Source organism: Stenella coeruleoalba, assembly GCF_951394435.1.
Source record: "Stenella coeruleoalba genome assembly, chromosome: 7".
Lineage (NCBI taxonomy): Eukaryota > Metazoa > Chordata > Mammalia > Artiodactyla > Delphinidae > Stenella > Stenella coeruleoalba.
In genome coordinates, this window is record NC_137153.1 from 32,677,416 (window position 1) to 32,697,094 (window position 19,679).

At 38.0% G+C, this 19,679-nt stretch overlaps 1 protein-coding gene across 8 annotated transcripts in view; it reads left to right on the forward strand.

Annotated features, from left to right (window-relative positions):
• LOC307188489 (uncharacterized protein) overlaps positions 1 to 19,679 on the forward strand; it is a 118,699-nt gene that overhangs the window by 42,838 nt on the left and 56,182 nt on the right. Inside the window, exon 1 of one of the 8 annotated variants that reach the window (XM_079925654.1) lies at positions 4,955 to 5,326. The exons of 6 other annotated variants lie outside the window; for them this stretch is intronic. The gene's annotated coding sequence lies outside the window, so the exon portion shown is untranslated. Of the gene's footprint in view, positions 1 to 4,954; positions 5,327 to 9,899; positions 9,920 to 19,679 lie in introns of those variants that run through there. One more of the 8 variants, XM_079925653.1, reaches the window with a different exon arrangement.

A 19,679-nucleotide genomic window follows, 5' to 3' on the forward strand; every position in this document is an offset into this window, starting at 1 on the left:
ACTGCTATGCTTATCAGAAAGTGTCTCCTAAAGTCTTGTCTCCTAAATCATTTTTCTGGCCCCTTTATAGTAATTCTTTCTTTATTCACATTTCTTGGCCTACTGAACACGATAATCAAATCCTCCCTCAATTTTCTTTTTTCTGAAGTATATAAAACTACATTTTCTTCAGCCTTTTTTTAAAAAAATGATAATTATCTTGTTTATTTGTATTTGGAAAATCTAATGAGATCACATATTTAAAAATCACATACTATCAAAAGATAAATAGTAGTAGTAATTCCTTCTGGAATATTTTTCCCCCTCATCCAACCAACGTTAGGTCCCTTACCCCCTTTCTTAGCAACTTTTATTCATTTCTTTTGTGTCTATCAGAAGTTTTTTGTGGCAAAGGTACACGTGTATGTTTCAGAGGTTACTGTTGTCATGAATTCACAGAAGCCAGAGCCTGGAAAGCATTAAGTGGTCCTGAGCACCCCATTTCCAATAGCAGTGCTGCATTTCCAATAGCAGTGCTCAAATGGCTGGGTGTCCTATAATTCAACTCAATTCTGGCACTATCTACCTGTAGATAGCATCAGATCTCACATGTTAAGGGCTCAGTCCAGCAGGAATGCACACACACACTTCAGGTGCCAGTCACCAAGTATACGTTGTCACCTGTGCTTCTGACCCTTGTACCACAGATCAGAGGTTCCAACGACCCCCTTCTTAGCTTTAATTAATTTGCTCAAGTGACTCATAGAACTCACAGAAATATTCTATTAACTAGATTAACCGGTGTATTATAAAATGGTAGAACTCAGCAACAGCCAGATAGAAAACATATATAGGACGAGGTATGGGGAGAAAGCATGGAAGGCCACTCTCCCCAAATCTCCATGTGCTCACCAACTGGGAAGCTCCCTGAACCCTGTCGTTGGGGGTTTATGGAGGCTTCAGTACACAGCCGTGACTGAATGACTCATTGACCGTGGGCGATTGAGCTCAATTTTTTTTTTTTTTTTTTTTTGCGGTACGTGAGCCTCTCACTGCTGTGGCCTCTCCCGTCGCGGAGCACAGGCTCCGGACGCGCAGGCCCAGCGACCACGGCTCACGGGCCCAGCCGCTCCGCGGCATGTGAGATCCTCCCGGACCGGGGCACGAACCCGTGTCCCCTGCATTGGCAGGCGGACTCCCAACCACTACGCCACCGGGGAAGCCCTGAGCTCGATCTTGAGTGGCTCTTCCCTGCCCTGAGGTCAAGGGGGTGGGACTGAAAGTTCCAACCTCTAATCACAAGGTTGGTTCCACAGGCTGCCCGCTCCCATCCTTAGGTGCTTTCCAAAGATCACCTTGTTAACGTAACAAAAGACACCATTATCATCTCATCACTTAGGAAATCTCAAGGGTTTTAGAAACTGTGGCAGAAACTGGGACAGAGACCAAAAATATAATTCTTATTACTTCTAAATCACAGTTATCTAGGTAAATGTTTGTATTACCCCAAACAGGCAGTAGTCACCAGGGAAAATAAGTTAATTGCCAGTCTTTTTTATTAATTTTTAAAAATCAGATTTAAGAAGAGAATTTTTTTAATGGCCAGTGAAAATGTCTCTTACTTTTAGCTCTTGCCTTTTTCTACTTATTATTTATTTTTTTCAATTTTTAGTTTAGTTTTGAAAAGTGTCTTTAAGTTATTTTAAGGTTAGAACCGAACCTTCCAGGGTTAAAAAAATATTGCGTCTCTTGAAAGAGATTATTTTAGACTTAGTGAAATGGATTTGTTGCTAGAGAACATGTGACATCATACATTTGACCTTTTTGAAATGATTTACGTTATATCAGCTACATTTTAAGTCCAGCAACTGTGACCAAAAAAAAGAAAAAAAAAACCCTACTAATTAAGGCAACTTTGCAGATTGATGGCATTAGATTATCAATTAAGATCTCAGTTTTAAACCAGATTTTTCCTCTAAATAGTGATCCAAAGAACACTAGTTTTATGGTCAGTCTAATTAGTCAGACAGCCTTCTGATTGTTTAGTGCCTTCACTTGAAGTTTGTTAAATATTTTGAATAGCACCTATGCTCCCATGGGACATTAGTGACTGTGAAGTCAACAAAAAAGAAAAAAAAGTGAGAAAAAGGATTTTGTAGTAAAATAAACTTGAGAAATCCTGGGTTCAGTAAATTTAAACATGTTTGGTGACTGGAGGACTTTTGAGATGTGGAATGAGCTATAATGTGCTCTGTGAATTTCACTGTTAAGTAGAGTTTTGTCTGAAGTGTTTTTAAACTTTATTTGGCTCTACAACCCTTTGTCAGTGGAACATTTTAAAGGACTCTTTGTTTCTAGCAACTTTGGAAAATGCTGTTCTGGTCTCAGTTAAGCCCTTGAAATCTTAGCATTTGGAAGGAGATCCACACACAAGCTCATCCAATTTCTGGTACAGAAATCTACCATGTATCCATGCTATAGGCTCACTCAGCTGTGGATGAGTATTTTGATAACAAAATGCTCACTACCCATAAATCAGCTGATTCTATAGTCAGCATGCTGGTCTGTTAGGAGGTTTTAACTTTTTAAGTGCCTTTTACTATTAGAAAATTTTAAGCTTTAAAATTTTGTCTATTGGACCTAGATCTGATCTCTGGATTAAGATAAGTCCTACTCAAGTAAAAGAATCCTTATTTTTCAAGGATGATTTGTACATAAAAAAAAAAAATCCATATACTTAAAATCATCTGTAAATAGTGACTGAAGAGTAATTGAAAATACATTTGAAAATAATTTTCATTTGAAATTTATGTCAAAATATGTTATTATATAAACGAATCCAGTATATTTTCTCTTATAGCCAGTAAAATTTAGGTTAAATTTTAATTAAGCACAAGTGCTACAATTAAAAAAAAGAATTACATTCTGTTTCGAGTGATTATTTCAGCAAAACTGGTTTATGGGACAGTAAACTGTCCTTCACTGCATGTTCAATGTTAGCAGCTCAAACAGGCTAATTCTGGTAAAAATTCAACAGTTTTCCAAGGCCTTCTCTTAATTATTTGATACTCAATTGTTTTTTCTTTTACTTCTATTGTATCTCTTTTTTAAATTGTTAACTACACATCCTCATTTATCAGTGGCTTTGTATGTTTAACCCAGCAGATCTCTGGTATTATTTACAATGGCTTCATGATATTATATCTTTAAAATTCAGAATTTCACTTTAAAGTTGATTTGAATTTTATTTCTATTATACGGTAGGTATTATGTTTATGTTATGAATCCATCAGTGAGTAATTTTCTGAAACAGGATGAGCAGTTTGCTGACTTAGAAGGGCTGGAATCTATAGACACCTTAAAATTAGGATGTAGATAACGAATAGTTGGATGACAAGAAACCCTGTTATATGAAAACAGGAATAATAATGAGTGTTCCAAATCTTATCTTTTCTGTTCTTCCTTTTCTCCAAAGGTTAGTTCTAGAGTCCTTAATTCTCCATTCAGTATTAAATGATTGACTATTTGCAGCCTTCCCACCATTCTCCCCACTTCTAGGTCTGAGTTTGATAAACCTTTTGGTTTCATCCTTTATTTGTGAAGTAGTGTTCCTAGTCAAGCCAGAAGGCTGTTGCATTAAAGGTTTAGCATTTTAGTGATTTTAGTAGTAAGGGTAAGGATAAGTGGTCTTCAGCCCGTCACAGTCTTCCACCCAACCTTTCTTCATATGAATTTCCTGCAGTAGAAAAATTAGACAACCAGGCTGAATGATTGAGTCCCTGACTAGGACTAGCAATGAACTACTCAGCCCTGGCTTCCTGGGCATGCCATCCTTCAAAAACAGCCTGCCAGATGGAATCTCAATCCCCTAGCTTGGCATTCAAGATACTCATACTCTAATCCACCAAAATCCACTTCCAGTAGTTCTCCCCACTTCTTTCATACAGCAAATATCCATTCACCCAACTGCATTCACTTATCTGGAGTGCAAGTTCTTTTCCTTATATTCCAATATATCCCTATTTCATCTGCCTAGGAAGTCTTTCAACTTCTTCACAATCTTAAATCCTACATGGTCTTTACTGTCCTACCTTTACAACTTGACCTTAAGAAAATTTTTGCTTTCCAAGATCTATAAGTCAATCAATCAGTAAACCATTAATAAGTTCATAGGCTGCTTCAATACAGTTCTCCTCAATACAAATATAGTTGTCAATCCTTAATAATAACAGCTTATAGTTGATCACATAGAAATGTATTTTAACTCACATATTTGTTATCTAAAATGATAGTATAGCACTCTTCATTTTGTTGGTTATTTTCTCACATACTTTACTGTCAGTATCACCTCTTTGAAGACTTAAAGTATATGTTGTCCATTTTTTCAGTATTTTAGTGTCCTGCCCTGTTTTACACTTAGTGGGTGTTCAATAAATGACTTCGACACTTCACAGAACGGAGAAAATTTTCCCAAATCCTACAAGCGTTGACCCTCTCTGACTTTGCACATCACTTGTTAATGGCAGCTGGGTAGTTGTGTTTGATAGAAATTCAAGAAAAAATTTCTACATGTTTCAAGACCAAAGCCACAGTCATATGAGGACCTTAGTCAGCATCATGAATATATTTTTAAACATATACAATGGAGAATTGCACTTTTATGATTTTGTGATGAATCACATGTAAAACAGTCATTCACATTTTATTTATTTATTATTATTATTTTTAAATATCTTTATTGGAGTATAATTGCTTTACAGTGGTGTGTTAGTTTCTGCTTTATAACAAAGTGAATCAGCTATACATCTACATATATCCCCACATCTCCTCCCTCTTGCATCTCCCTCCCACCCTCCCTATCCCACCCCTCTAGGTGGTCACAAAGCACTGAGCTGATCTCTCTGTGCTATGTGGCTACTTCCCACTAGCTGTCTATTTTACATTTGGTAGTGTGTATATGTCCATGCCACTCTCTCTTTGTCCCAGCTTACCCTTCCCCCTTCCTATGTCCTCAAGTCCATTCTCTGTGTCTGCGTATTTATTCCTGTCCTGCCCCTAGGTTCTTCAGAACCATTTTCTCTTTCTTTCTTTCTTTCTTTTTTAGATTCCATATATATGTGTTAGCATATGGGATTTGTTTTTCTCTTTCTGACTTACTTCACTTTGTATGACAGACTCTAGGTCAATCCACCTCACTATGAATAACTCAATTTCGTTTCTCTTTACAGCTGAGTAATATTCCATTGTATATATGTGCCACATCTTCATTATCCATTCATCTGTCGCTGGACACTTAGGATGCTTCCATGTCCTGGCTATTGTAAATAGAGCTTCAAAGAACATTCTGGTACATGTCTCTTTTTGAATGATGATTTTCTCAGGGTATATGCCCAGCAGTGGGATTACTGGGTCGTATGGTAGTTCTATTTTTAGTTTTTTAAGGACCCGACATACGGTTCTCCATAGTGACTGCATCAATTTACATTCCCACCAACAGTACAAGAGTGTTCCCTTTTCTCCACACCCTCTCCAGCATTTATTGTTTGTAGATTTTTTTGATGATGGCCATTCTAACCGGTGTGAGGTGATACCTCATTGCACTTTTGATTTGCATTTCTCTAATGATTAGTGATGTTGAACATCCTTTCATGGGTTTGTTGTCAATCTGTATATTTTCTTTGGAGAAATGTCTGTTTAGGGCTTCTGCCCATTTTGGGATTGGCTTGTTTGTTTTTTTGATGTTGAGCTGCATGAGCTGCTTGTATATTTTGAGATTAATCCGTTGTCAGTTTCTTCATTTGCAAATATTTTCTCCCATTCTCAGGATTGTCTTTTCATCTTGTTTATGGTTTCCTTTGCTGTTCAAAAGCTTTGCAGTTTCATTAGGTCCCATTTGTTTAGTTTTGTTTTTATTTCCATTTCTCTAGGAGGTGGGTCAAAAAGGATCTTGCTGTGATTTATGTCATAGAGTATTCTGCCTATGTTTTCCTCTAAGAGTTTTATAGCGTCTGGTCTTACATTTAGGTCTTTAATCCATTTTGAGTTTATTTTTGTGTATGGTGTTAGGGAGTGTTCTAATTTCATTCTTTTAAATGTAGCTGTCCAGTTTTCCCAGCACCATTATTGAAGAGGCTGTCTTTTCTCCATTGTATATTCTTGCCTCCTTTATGAAAAATAAGGTGACCATATGTGTGTGGGTTTCTCTCTGGGCTTTCTATCCTGTTCCATTGATGTATATTTCTGTCTTTGTGCCAGTACCGTACTGTCTTGGTTACTGTACCTTTGTAATATAGTCTGAGCCTGGGAGCATAATTCCTCTAGCTCTGTTTTTCTTTCTCAGGATTGCTTTTGGTATTCAGGGTCTTTTGTGTTTCCATACAAATTGTGAAATTTTTTGTTCTAATTCTGTGAAAAATGCCGTTGGTAGTTGGATAGGTATTGCATTGAATCTGTAGATTGCTGTGGGTAGTACTGTCATTTTCACAATGTTGATTCTTCCAATCCAAGAACATGGTATATCTCTCCATCTGTTTGTATCATGTTTAATTTCTTTCCTCAGTGTCTTACCGTTTTCTGCATAAAGGTCTTTTGTCTCCTTAGGTAGCTTTATTCCTAGGTATTTTATTCTTTTTGTTGCAGTGGTAAATGGGAGTGTTTCCGATTTTTCATTATTAGTGTATAGGAATGCAAGAGATTTCTGTTCATTTATTTTGTATCCTGCTATATAACCAAATTCATTTATTAGTTCTAGTAGTGTTCTGGTAGCATCTTTAGGATTCTCTATGTATAGTATCATGTCATCTGCAAACAGTGACAGCTTTACTTCTTCCTTTCCAATTCGGATTCCTTTTATTTCTTTTTCTTCTCTGATTTCTGTGGCTAGAACTTCCAAAACTATGTTGAATAATAGTGGTGAGAGTGAACAACCTTGTCTTGTTCCTCATCTTAGAGGAAATGGTTTCAGTTTTTCACCATTGAAAACGGTGTTGGCTGTGGGTTTGTCATACATGGCCTTTATTATGTTGAGGCAAGTTCCCTCTATGCCTACTTTCTGGAGGGTTTTTATCGTAAATGGGTGTTGAATTTTGTGGAAAGCTTTTCCTCCATCTATTGAGATGATCATATGGTTTTTCTCCTTCTGTTTGTTAATATGGTTTATCACATTGATTGATTTGCATATATTGAAGAATGCTTTCATTCCTGGGATAAACCCCACTTGATCATGGTGTAGGATCCTTTTAATGTGCTGTTGGATTCTGTTTGCTAGTATTTTGTTGAGGATTTTTGCATCTATGTTCATCAGTGATATTGGTCTGTAGTTTTCTTTCTTTGTGACATCTTTGTCTGGTTTTGGTATCAGGATGATGGTGGCCTCGTAGAATGAGTTTGGGAATGTTTCTCCCTCTGCTATATTTTGGAAGAGTTTGAGAAGGATAGGTGTTAGCTCTTCTCTAAATGTTTGCTAGAACTCGCCTGTGAAACCACCTGGTCCTGGGCTTTTGTTTGTTGGAAGATTTTTAATCACAGTCTCTATTTCAGTGCTTCTGATTGGTGTCTTTATATTTTCTGTTTCTTCCTGGTTCAGTCTCAGAAGGTTGTGCATTTCTAAGAATTTGTGTGTTTCTTCCAGGTTGTCCATTTTATTGGCATAGAGTTGCTTGTAGTGATCTCTCATGATCCATTGTATTTCTGCAGTGTCTGTTGTTACTTCTCCTTTTTCATTTCTAATTCTATTGATTTGAGTCTTCTTCCTTTTTTTCTTAATGAGTCTGGCTAATGGTTTATCAATTTTGTTTATCTTCTCATAGAACCAGCTTTTAGTTTTATTGATTTTTGCTCTCGTTTCCTTCATTTGTTTTTCATTTATTTCTGATCTGATTTTTATGATTTCTTTCCTTCTGCTAACTTTGGGGGTTTTTTTGTTCTTCTTTCCCTATTTGCTTTAAGTGTAAGGTTAGATTGTTTATTTGAGTTGTTTCCTCCTTCTTGAGGTAGGCTTGTATTGCTATAAACTGCCCTCTTACAACTGCTTTTGCAGCATCCCGTAGGTTTTGCGTCATCGTGTTTTCATTGTCATGCGTTTCTAGGTATTTTTTGATTTCTTCAGTGATCTCTTGGTAATTTAGTAACATATTGTTTAGCCTCCATGTTTTTGTATTTTTTACAGTTTTTTTCCTGTAATTGATATCTAGTCTTGTAGCATTATGGTCAGAATAGGTACTTGATACGATTTTAATTTTCTTACATTTACCAGGGTTTGACTTGTGACAAGTCAATATATGATCTATCCTGGAGAATGTTCCATGAGCACTTGAGAAGAAAGTGTATTCTGTTCTTTATGGATGGAATGTTCTATAAATATCAATTAAGTCCATCTTGTTTAATGTGTCATTTAAAGCTTGTGTTTGCTTATTTATTTTCATTTTGGATGATCTGTCCTTTGTTGAAAGTGGGGTGTTAAAGTCCCCTCCTATGATTGTGTTACTGTTGATTTCCCCTTCTATGGCTGTTAGCATTTGCCTTATGTATTGAGGTGCTCCTATTTTAGGTGTGTAAATATTTACAATTGTTATATCTTCTTCTTGGATCAATCCCTTGATCATTATGTAGTGTCCTTCTTTGTCTCTTGTAATAGTCTTTATTTTAAAGTCTATTTTGTCTGATATGAGAATTGCTATTCCAGCTTTCTTTTGATATCCATTTGCCTGGACTATCTTTTTCCATCCCCTCACTTTCAGTCTGTATGTGTCCCTAGTATGTGTCTGAAGTGGTTCCTTTGTAGACAGCATATACAGGGGTCTTGTTTTTGTGTCCATTCAGCCAGTCTATGTCCTTTGGTTGGAGCATTTAATTCATTTACATTAAGGTAGTTATTGATATGTATGTTCCTATTCCCATTTTCTTAATTCTTTTGGGTTTGTTATTGGAGGTTTTTTCCTTCTCTTGTGTTTCCTATCTAGAGAATTTCCTTTAGCATTTGTAGTAAAGCTGGTTTTGTGGTGCTGAATTCTCTTAGCCTTGGCTTGTCTGTAAAGGTTTTAATTTCTCCGTCAAATCTGAATGAGATCCTTGCTGGGTAGAATTATCTTGGTTGTAGGTTTTTCCCTTTCATCACTTTGAATATGTCTTGCCACTCCCTTCTGGCTTGCAGAGTTTCTGCTGAAAGGTCAGTTGTTAACCTTATGGGGATTCCCTTGTATGTTATTTGTTGTTTTCCCTTGCTGCTTTTAATATTTTTTCTTTGTATTTAATTTTTGATAGTTTGATTAATATGTGTCTTGGCATGTTTCTCCTTGGATATTTCCTGTATGGCACTGTCTGCGCTTCCTGGACTTGATTGCCTATTTCCTTTCCCATATAAGGGAAGTTTCCAACTGTATTCTCCTCAAATATTTTCTCAGTCCCTTTCTTCTTCTCTTCTTCTTCTGCGACCCCTATAATTCGAATGTTGGTGTGTTTAATGTTGTCCCAGAGGTCTCTGAGACTGTCCTCAATTCTTTTTATTCTTTTTTCTTTATTCTGCTCTGCAGTAGTTATTTCTACTATTTTATCTTCCAGGTCACTTTTCTGTTCTTCTGCCTCAGTTATTCTGCTATTGATTCCTTACAGAGAATTTTTAATTTCATTTATCGTGTTCTTCATCATTGTTTGTTTGCTCCTTAGTTCTTCTAGGTCCTTGTTAAACGTTTATTGTATTTTCTCCATTCTATTTCCAAACTTTTGGCTCATGTTTACTATGATTACTCTGAGTTCTTTTTCAGGTGGACTGCCTATTTCCTCCTCATTTGTTTGGTCTGGTGGGTTTTTACCTTGCTCCTTCATCTGCTGTGTATTTCTCTGTATTCTCATTTTGCTTAACTTACTGTGTTTGGGGTCTCCTTTTTGCAGGCTGCAGGTTCGTAGTTCCTGCTGTTTTTGGTGTCTGCCCCCAATGGCTAAGGTAGGTTCAGTGGGTTGTGTAGGCTTCCTGGTGGATGGGAGTGGTGCCTGTGTTCTGGTGGATGAGGCTGCATCTTGTCTTTCAGGTGGGCAGGACCGCATCCTGTGGTGTGTTTTGGGGTGTCTGTGACCTTATTATGATTTTAGGCAGCCTGTGTGCTAATGGGTGGGGTTATGTTCCTCTCTTGCTAGTTGTTTGGCATAGGGTTTCCAGCACTGTAGCTTGCTGGTCGTTGAGTGGAGCTGGGTGTTAGCGTTTAGATGGAGATCTCTGGGAGAGCTTTCGCCTTTTGATATTATGTGATGCCGGGGGTGGGGGGGTCTCTCGTGGACCAATGTCCTGAACTTGGCTCTCCTACCTCAGAGGCACAGGCCTGACACCCTTCAGAGCACCAAGACCCTGTCAGCCACATGGCTCAGAACAAAAGGGAGAAAAAAAGAAAGAAAGAAAGTAAAAAATAAATAAAATAAAGTTATTAAAATAAAAAAATATTAAAAATTAAAAAGTAATTTAAAAAAAGAAAGAAAGAAGAGAGCAACCAAACCAAAAAAGAAATCCACCAATGATAACAAGCCCTATAAACTATACTAAAAAGCAAAAAAACAAAAGACGTACAGACAGAACCATAGGACAAATGGTATAAGCAAAGCTATACAGACAAAATCACAGAAAGTCCACCGCCTCGATTTGGGGATGATTCATTGTCTATTCAGGTATTCCACTGCTGGGATAGATTTCCCTTTTTCTTCTTTGTTCGCACAGCTCCTGGGGCTCAGCTTTGGATTTGGCCCCGCCTCTGCGTGTAGGTCACCTGAGGGCGTCTTTTCTTCACCCAGACAGTACAGGGTTAAAGGAGCAGCTGCTTCGGGGGCTCTGGCTCACTCAGGCCGGGGGGAGGGTGGGGTATGGAGTGCGGGGCGAGCCTGCTGCAGCAGAGGCCGGCGTGATGTTGCACCAGAATGAGGCGCGCCGTGCGTTCTCCCGCGGAAGTTGTCCCTGGAATTCGGGACCCTGGCAATGGCGGGCTGCAAAGGCTCCCGGGAGGGGAAGTGTGGACAGTGGCTTGTGCTTTCACACAGGATTCTTGGTGGCTGCAGCAGCAGCCTTAGCATCTTATGCCTGTTTCTGGGGTCTGCGCTGATAGCCGCGGCTCGCGCCCATCTCTGGAGCTCGTTTCGGCAGTGCTTTATTAATCCCCTCTCCTTGTGCACCCTGAAACAGTGGTGTCTTGCCTCTTAGGCAGATCCAGACATTTTCCTGGACTCCCTCCCAGCTAGCTGTGGCACACTAGCCCCCTTCAGGCTCTGTTCACGCAGCCAACCCCAGTCCTCTACCTGGGATCTCACCTCTGAAGCCCGAGCCTCAGCTCCCAGCCCCCACCTGCCCTGGCAGGTGAGCAGAGAAGCCTCTGAGGCTGGTGAGTGCTGGTCAGCACCGATCTGTGCGGGATGCTCTCCGCTTTGCCTTTCGCACCCCTGTTGCTGTGCTCTCCTCCGTGTCTCCAAAGCTTCCCCCCACCCACTGCTCCCTGTCTTTACCAGTGAAGGGGCTTCATAGTGTGTGGAAACGTTTCCTCCTTCACAGCTCCCTCCCAAAGGTGCAGGTCCCATCCCTATTCTTTTGTCTCTGTTTTTTCTTTTTTCTTTTGCCCTACCCAAGTATGTGGGGAGTTTCTTGCCTTTTGGGAAGTCTGAGGTCTTCTGCCAGTGTTCAGTAGGTGTTCTGTAGTTGTTCCACATGTAGATGTATTTCTGATGTTTGTGGAGAGGAAGGTGATCTCCACGTCTTACTCCTCTGCCATCTTGAAGGTTCATTCATATTTTAAATACTCTTCAGAGCACAATTTTTAAACTTCTATTTCTCTAAACATAATTATTTAATAATTAAGAGGTGTCAAAATATTACAGTTGGTTTTTCTTGTCATTCTGTTTGTTTGATCCCATATTGTATCTTGGAGATTTTGGGGCAACTTATATTCTGTAGCAGTATACAGTATATATGCACAATGTTTTAAAAATCTGATGTATAAATATTGAGATTTACTGTCACCTAGATGGCAGATATGCAAAAAATAAATTCATTAAAATATTTCTAATGTCCTGGTTTTAAAATAGGGAGCACTTTCTCAATGTTCATCTCCTCACATAGTCATAAAGTTTCCTACTTTAACAAAAGTCACTTGGTTCTCTGCACGCCAATGAACTTGAATGTTAAATTTACAAGTTCATGCTAATGTGTTCTCTGCTAAATTTGGGAAAGTTTCTTTCTGTGTATCCATTGATATTTCACTGTTTATCATGGTGGTGTAAATGCTTGGGTTAGCTTGACCTAAAGGCATCCAAATTCATGGAAATGAATGTGGAAATGGGACGATATAATTAAATATCACAATTACTGGGCTTGATGCTCCTATTTCATTCTTCACACAAACATATTAAAAGTAGATTTTTTTTTATTACGTAAGACTTGGTTCTATATATAGTTCAGCCAGAAGTAAAATTATTCCTAAATCACCCTGTCTCTCAACCTAATGCATCAGCTTCAGCCTGTACACATAATGACAGTCAGACCTTGATTGGCTTTTTTCTCTTCCAACTGGTGGTGTAGACAGCAAACAGGAACCCTGTCTGAGAAGAGTTTGTGTATAGACCCAGAGAAAAATTTTAACATGGCACTGTTGTTTATGTTATGATCAACCAAATTTATTGATCCAGTCATTTATTTATTTGTTCTTACAAAGTCCTGTATTCATCCATCCAGCACATTTCCTGAATACTTACCATGCACCAAATACTGAAACTACAGTAATAAGCAAAACAGACATAGCCCACGTAGTCCCGGGTTTCATAATTTGGAAAGCACAGCTGGACTAGAGTTACCCTTAGGAAAAATACGTTCAAATATAATTAATCACACAAATATGTGAAATGAATAATAAACATATGATGCTGTAAAAGCAACGAGACCCAGTATTTCCAGGAGGTCAAAGAAAGGCTTTTTTGTGTCAGTGCCATTTGAACTGAGATGGGAAGGACGCATTAACTAAACAGTGGCGGTGATGGGGAAAGTAATCACTAGCTATCTGACCTCAGACAGGTTACTTAACCAGTTTATGCATCAGTTCTCTCATCTATCAAATAACAAGGTTAATAGTACCTACTTTATAGGGTCTGGTGAGGATTTGGTAAGAGTTTAGGACTATGTTCACTACATGGGCTCTATGTAAATATTACATATTGTTGTTACGTGGCATTTTTACCCATAGTTTGCTAAGTTAGAAACATACTGAAGAAGATAAAAATAATTAAATAATACTGAATGTTGATTTCAGATTTATTCAAAGTAAGATGCAAGTGATAAATAAAACTTTCCATACAAAAAGTCACAATTCAGGTAGGGAGACAACATGGAAAATGTTGAAAGTGATGAAAATGATGATGTGAACTGCTTACAATATATGCATTATGAAATGACACCGAGGAAAACTGGAAATCAATGAAGTTGTGTTAACTGCTATTTTTTCTGGAAAGGGAAGATGGATGCTTGCAATAAACTTAAATGAAAGATTTTTTTAAATGGTGCCCTGGGAACAGAGAGGCACAAAAGCATGCTCATAATTTTGTGGCTTGGGCTGAAGCATTTCTCAAATGTCCTTGAAAGTTTCCAAAGACAGTCTTTCCTCAGGAAAGTATTTCTCCTGTGAGTAAATAATGTTCTTGCCTAGAAATGAAATGCAGTAATATATTACATTGCAAGTGAACTGTTAGCAAGACTGGCAGCAGAAGTTCAGAAACAAATGTCGCATTGCAATCTAGAGTTTGAGGCTCTGTATCTGAACTTCCATAACTTCTGAAGGGATGCCCTTTGTATGAAATCAAAATAGTCCAGAGAAGAATTTTGACTTCTCTTTACTTAACTATTAGAAGGATTTATTTGGAATTATTATTGTGTCATGCATGTTCTGCCTTAAATTTTCTGTGGTTGAGTTGCACAATTGATAAGCTAAGGTTTCTTTTCACCATAAAAAGGCTCCTTTTAAGGAGTCCTATAATAATGACATTTAAAATACTTGCTTGCTTTTGAAGAAAGCTTCATGCTTGGGCTTCCCTGGTGGTGCAGTGGTTGAGAGTCCGCCTGCCGATGCAGGGGACACAGGGTCGTGCCCCGGTCCGGGAAGATCCCACATGCCGTGGAGCAGCTGGGCCCGTGAGCCATGGCTGCTGAGCCTGCGCATCCGGAGCCTGTGCTCCGCAACAGGAGAGGCCACAACAGTGAGAGGCCCACGTACCGAAAAAAAAAAAAAAAAAAAAAAAAAAGAAAGCTTCATGCTTTCCAAAGTGCTTTATAAACGCATTTCTATGAGGCAGGTGGAACATGTCCTGTCAACAGTATTTTACAGAAAAGAAAATGGAGGCTGTAAAGGAAAGCTGCTTGGTCAAGGTCATTCAGTGCGTTAGGCGAGTTTTCATCACAGGAGTACTCACAGTTGAGCAGGGAATCCAGCAGGGAAAGCTTAAGGCTTTAGTCTATCTTTACACACGTATTTTTGCATAAATGAAAAATTTACCCAAAATGAAGTGCATTAGGTACCTAGTACTGCCTTCTTGTTCCTTAGAGTCTAGTGAGGGATATAGACTGAGCATATTCTATCCCAATGAAGATAACTTAGATTATTCTGAGGATGATCACTTGGGCTTCAGAATCTGAATTCCAGCTTGACCCCTTACATGAAGGAAGTTACTTAATCTTTCAGAGCCTGTTTCTCCATCCCTTAAATGGCAATTGGAATGCTCTCTTATATGTTTATTAACTCATTCACTTAACAAAGCACCTGCTAGATCTCAAGTACTCTGCTAAGAATGGTGAAGCTTTTCTAGGAAGCCAGAAGGCATCCTTCAGTGGATAGCGGAGGTCAAGAGAGGTTAGAGTTAACACTTGAATTTGACAGTGGGCGAAGATGAAAGGTTCACACGGCAAGGAAAAGAGAAAAAGACTATTATACAGGTTAAAGAGCTAGACCTGGAGATATTTGGAGTGACAAAATTTCTGAATTTTGATGTACCATACTTCCTGCCTCAGTTTCCACATCTTGGAAATGGGAATAATGATTAAACATGTTTCACAGTATTCATTTGGTAGAGATTAAATGAGGATTAAATAAGCATGGAAAGTGGCATAGGACAAATTTGATAAATTATTATGTATGAAAGTGTGTATAAATAAAATCGATTGCCATGACCCCTCTTCGTACCGAGTGATCACGGCACGCTTTAATTTTCTAGCTGAGTCTGGATATGGATTCGTAACTTTATTCAAACAGTGTATCAGGCACCACTTAACCTTTGGATTGGCTGGAAATTTTTGCTCCTCTGCTCTAATACAATTTAATTTTAATTTTGGTTTTTAAGGTACATGGGTATAAATAAGAAGAGTGTTAAAGAAATGTATTTCAGATTTTAAATTAAAAAATGTAGAAAAACTTTCTTTTACTATTTTTCATTTTACCTTTGGGTGCACGGATCAGCTAGTTTTTCTTCTGCACCCAGGCAAAAGGGATTCTGAAGAAAACACTTTAAAATTTTGATTTCATATATAAGATAGTGGGAGCCTCTGCCTGCTTGATTTACATTTGTGCTCACCTTCCACTTTATGTGGGAAGGGGCATGCGAGTAAAGGAAATTTTTATATGATTTCAAGTTATTTAATTCCTGATATTATATTTAGCCATGATAGAGTGTTATGATTTGCCTACAACATCCATCCTTCCTTTTCTTGTACCTTACCTTGTTCAGAGAGGACTTGTGCCTGTTCTGCTTTGAACTTCTCAACCAGTTCAGCTGCTAAAATCACAGGTGAAGCTTAGTTTCTGCTGATTTAATCCACCCAATCGAGATAGAGTTTCTCATTTTATTCAGCAAATATTTACTATGCCTTAAAAAAAGATTTAAAAAAAATGCATGGTCTTATTTGCTAATGCTGCTGGGAATTAATTAATTAAGTTTTAGGTTCACAGTAAAATTGAGCACAAGGTACAGAGATTTCCCACACATTCCTCTGGTGGGAATATAGTAAATTGGTACAGCCACTGTGGAAAACAGTACGGAGTTCCCTCAAAAGCTAAAAATAGAATTACCATATGATCCAGCAATCCCACTCCTGGGCATATATCCAGACAAAACTATAATTCAAAAAGATACATGCACCCCAATGTTCGCAGCATCATAGAGGCGTTATTTACGATTGCCAAGACGTGGAAACAGGCAACCTGAGTGTCCATCAACAGATCAATGGATAAAGAAGATTTTATATATATATATTATATATATGTATATATATAATATATATATAATCTAAATTTATGTATTTGCATACATATATATATAAATACTACTCAGCCATAAAAAAGAATGAAATTAATTTTGCCATTTGCAGCAACATGGATGGACTTGGAGGGCATTATTCTAAGAGAAACAAGTCAGACAGAGAAAGATAAATACTGTATGATATCGCTTATATGTGGAATCTAAGAAATAAAACAAACTAGTGAATATAACATAAAAGAAGCAGACTCACAGATATAGAGAACAAACTAGTAATTGCCAGTGGGGGAGGGGGGAAAGGCAATTTAAGAGTTGGAATTGGGAAGTGGGAAGTACAAACTATTTGGTGTAAAGTAGGCTCCAGGATGTATTATACAACAGGGGGAATATAGCCAATATTTTGTAATAAATGGAAAGTAGTCTTTAAAATTGTATAAAAATATTTTCTTTTTTAAAAAAGATACTTCTTAGCTGATAGAAGCTTTAGAAGTCTACAGAGGCAGATAATTTTTAAATTGCAGCATATAACTTCTGGAGCCTGGCTGACATTCTCATAGGAAGCCGCATGAAAATGACTTTCAAAGGCATTCATCACCTTAGCTTGCAGGAGTCTATTCCTTCAGTGTGTATTAGTCCATGGTGCATCCTTACTTTGACTTATCTGTGAGGTTCACTTCTCGCCCCCAGGAGCAAAGCCTGCAGAGGGGCAACTTGTTTGGCTTGGGAGCCTGCCCAATATGAAAAGTTTGCAGGCAAAATCAGAAAGAACAGCTGCAGGAGGAGAGATGAGGGTTGCCGACAGCTAATGATTCAGAAAGCAATTTGCATGAGAGCCTTCTGCTTAACAGGAGGCAGCATGTGCTGGGCAATGGTTTACCACCCACTGCCAAGCTGGTTTTTACACCCTGAGTCCTCATTCCATCAAAACACGTGTCCTGAGGGAACACCCAGCCACCAGCTTCCACTTACCTGAGTTAGCATGACCTGCCATCTAGAATTTCAGAGAGCTTTTCATTTATTAACTCACATGAATCTACTTTATCCTGAGGCTCTGGATACTAGTCCCATGCAAACTGACTTAATAACAAACATTTAAGTGCAAATCCAAGGTCATCTAGATAATATTCTTTGACAGCTTATTGCATATGAGGCACTGCACTGTGCACTTTTTATACCATATCGGACTTCATAACAGACCTCTGAAGTGGGTGGCTAAGTTTCCTGCCAAGGGATCCATACACAAGAAATGATAATCAGAAAAGACCAAAGTATTATTTATTACTAGTGAGCTAGCCGCTGTTACTTCATTTTGGAATTCTAATTGAGGCTTTCCTTCTCTCTTTCTCTTGCCCCCAAATCACAGATGACTAGGTCATGGGACAAGCTTAAGTAAGCTAACATGCCTTATTCTGTGAATCATAAGCTGAGCTACTGGGACAGAACCATGTGACACGTTTGTCACTTTCAAATGTAATGATTCTACCCATTGCTCCATAGATGTTCTGGTTACTGACCAATAACATTAACAATTCCTCTTCCAAGAATAGGATGGAGGGGAAAGGCACTGGATCTCCTATGCCTCCCAAACATGTGAAGGCCGAAGCATGGTGGGAGGAGAAGCATATCTCTTTGTAATATGTTTTATTCCCTGTTTTATAGATGTGCATATGGAAGATTAGAAAGGCTGAGTAACTTGTCCATGTCATGTAGCCCATGCTTTTAACTTTTTTATTATACCACTTATCCTTCTCACCTATCAATTTGCCTTTTATACTGATGTCCTGAGAAACAGACCACTGTATGGTATAGAAATGAACAACCATAAATAAGCTGGAAATGCAATTCTATTTACATTAATTAAGATAGTCACTTGTTTCTTTTAAGTGAGGTCCTCCACCTTTTTAGGGACCTGAGTAAACTAATGATGTGCTTCCATTGATTAAACAAGAATTCTCCAATATTCCATAGAAGAATCATACATTTCTTTAAGCCCTGTGTATGCTTCTAGGGTTTAGATTCTAAATCAAATAGGTTTCTGTTTTTCATTAAAAAAAACGAACACAGGATTTCACTTGTAAATTTATTAACTTTTTTTTTTCTGTCTAGCAACAAGCAGTGACTATTGTTGGGTTGGTGGACATAATAGAGATGGCCATTCAGAAAATGACAAATTTTAGGAACTCTAGCATTCATGTAGCTCAGAACTGTAAGAAGAGACCAGAGGAAGATCAACATGCTTTAAAGTATATTACAAATCAATATTGAAATAGAGCTTGACATATAATTCATCTGGAAAGAAGCTCAGAACATGATTGCCAGTTATTTAATATTCTGGTCAAAGACAATGGAAGCACTATTAAGGTATGGCATTTTGACTGCCATTGGAAAGGTCAGGTTTCAAACAGCAGTGTACTAGTTGTGCTCAAAATGACTAAAGAATGATGAATAATTAAGTGAAGAGGAAATGGGAGACCTGCATTCTAATCTTGTTTTGGCCACTGATGGGAATCATGTGGACTTTAAGCCCATCACACAATCATTTACCACCTTGGTTTTCTCACCTGTAAAATGAGGGAGTGACTATAGTTCTTTAATAATCCTTGATGATCTTTAGCGCTATGATTCTAGAAGCATCGTGATTTAATACAGTTTGAGGATTTATGTCTAAACTCTAGCAAGCAGAAAAATGTTCTTTTATTTCTAAAAGGGACTTGACATTGCGTTAACAGAGCAAATGAAATCTTTTGAAGATTGTTCAAAGAATCACCAACTTAAAATTCATCTCCATTGTTGGTTTTTATTGTCTGTTTAACTCTTACTAGATCTATAATAGTTTTATTTATTTTCCTTTGCACCTGGACTGGCAGCCTGTGTGGTTGGAGAAACACATCACCACTTATTTTAGATACTTTGTTATCAGAGCCAACTGTGTAATCTTTGCTCTGCCCGTGAATTATTTATTTAATTTGATATGTTTTTTTCCTGGGTTCATAGAATTTCCTTTTGTCATGATGCTTCTTTCCATTTATGGGACTGTAAATACAGCTGACTAAACCTCTCTCTAGTGGCCGAATACATATCAGGTCTTTTGTGTGAAGGATGCTAGCTAATCTTCCCGTTCATAGGCTGACTACATTTTTATTCATTTGCTTTTTTTCTACTCACCCCTGACAGTAGTATCTGTGGAATAAATAAAATAATGATACCTACCACTTATTTAACTCGGATCAGAAAACTCGACCTTTTCCTAATTTTTTACATTTGCTAGCTTTGTGGCAATATGCACCCCTATTTTTCTATGAATCTCAGTTCACCCTCTACATGGGAATAATTATGCCTACCATACAACGTGGTGATCATAAAAGAAATTCTACCCATCTACTGCCATATTGGGGAAAAATATTTGGATTGACTTTGACCAGACTTGGAGGCACATGTTT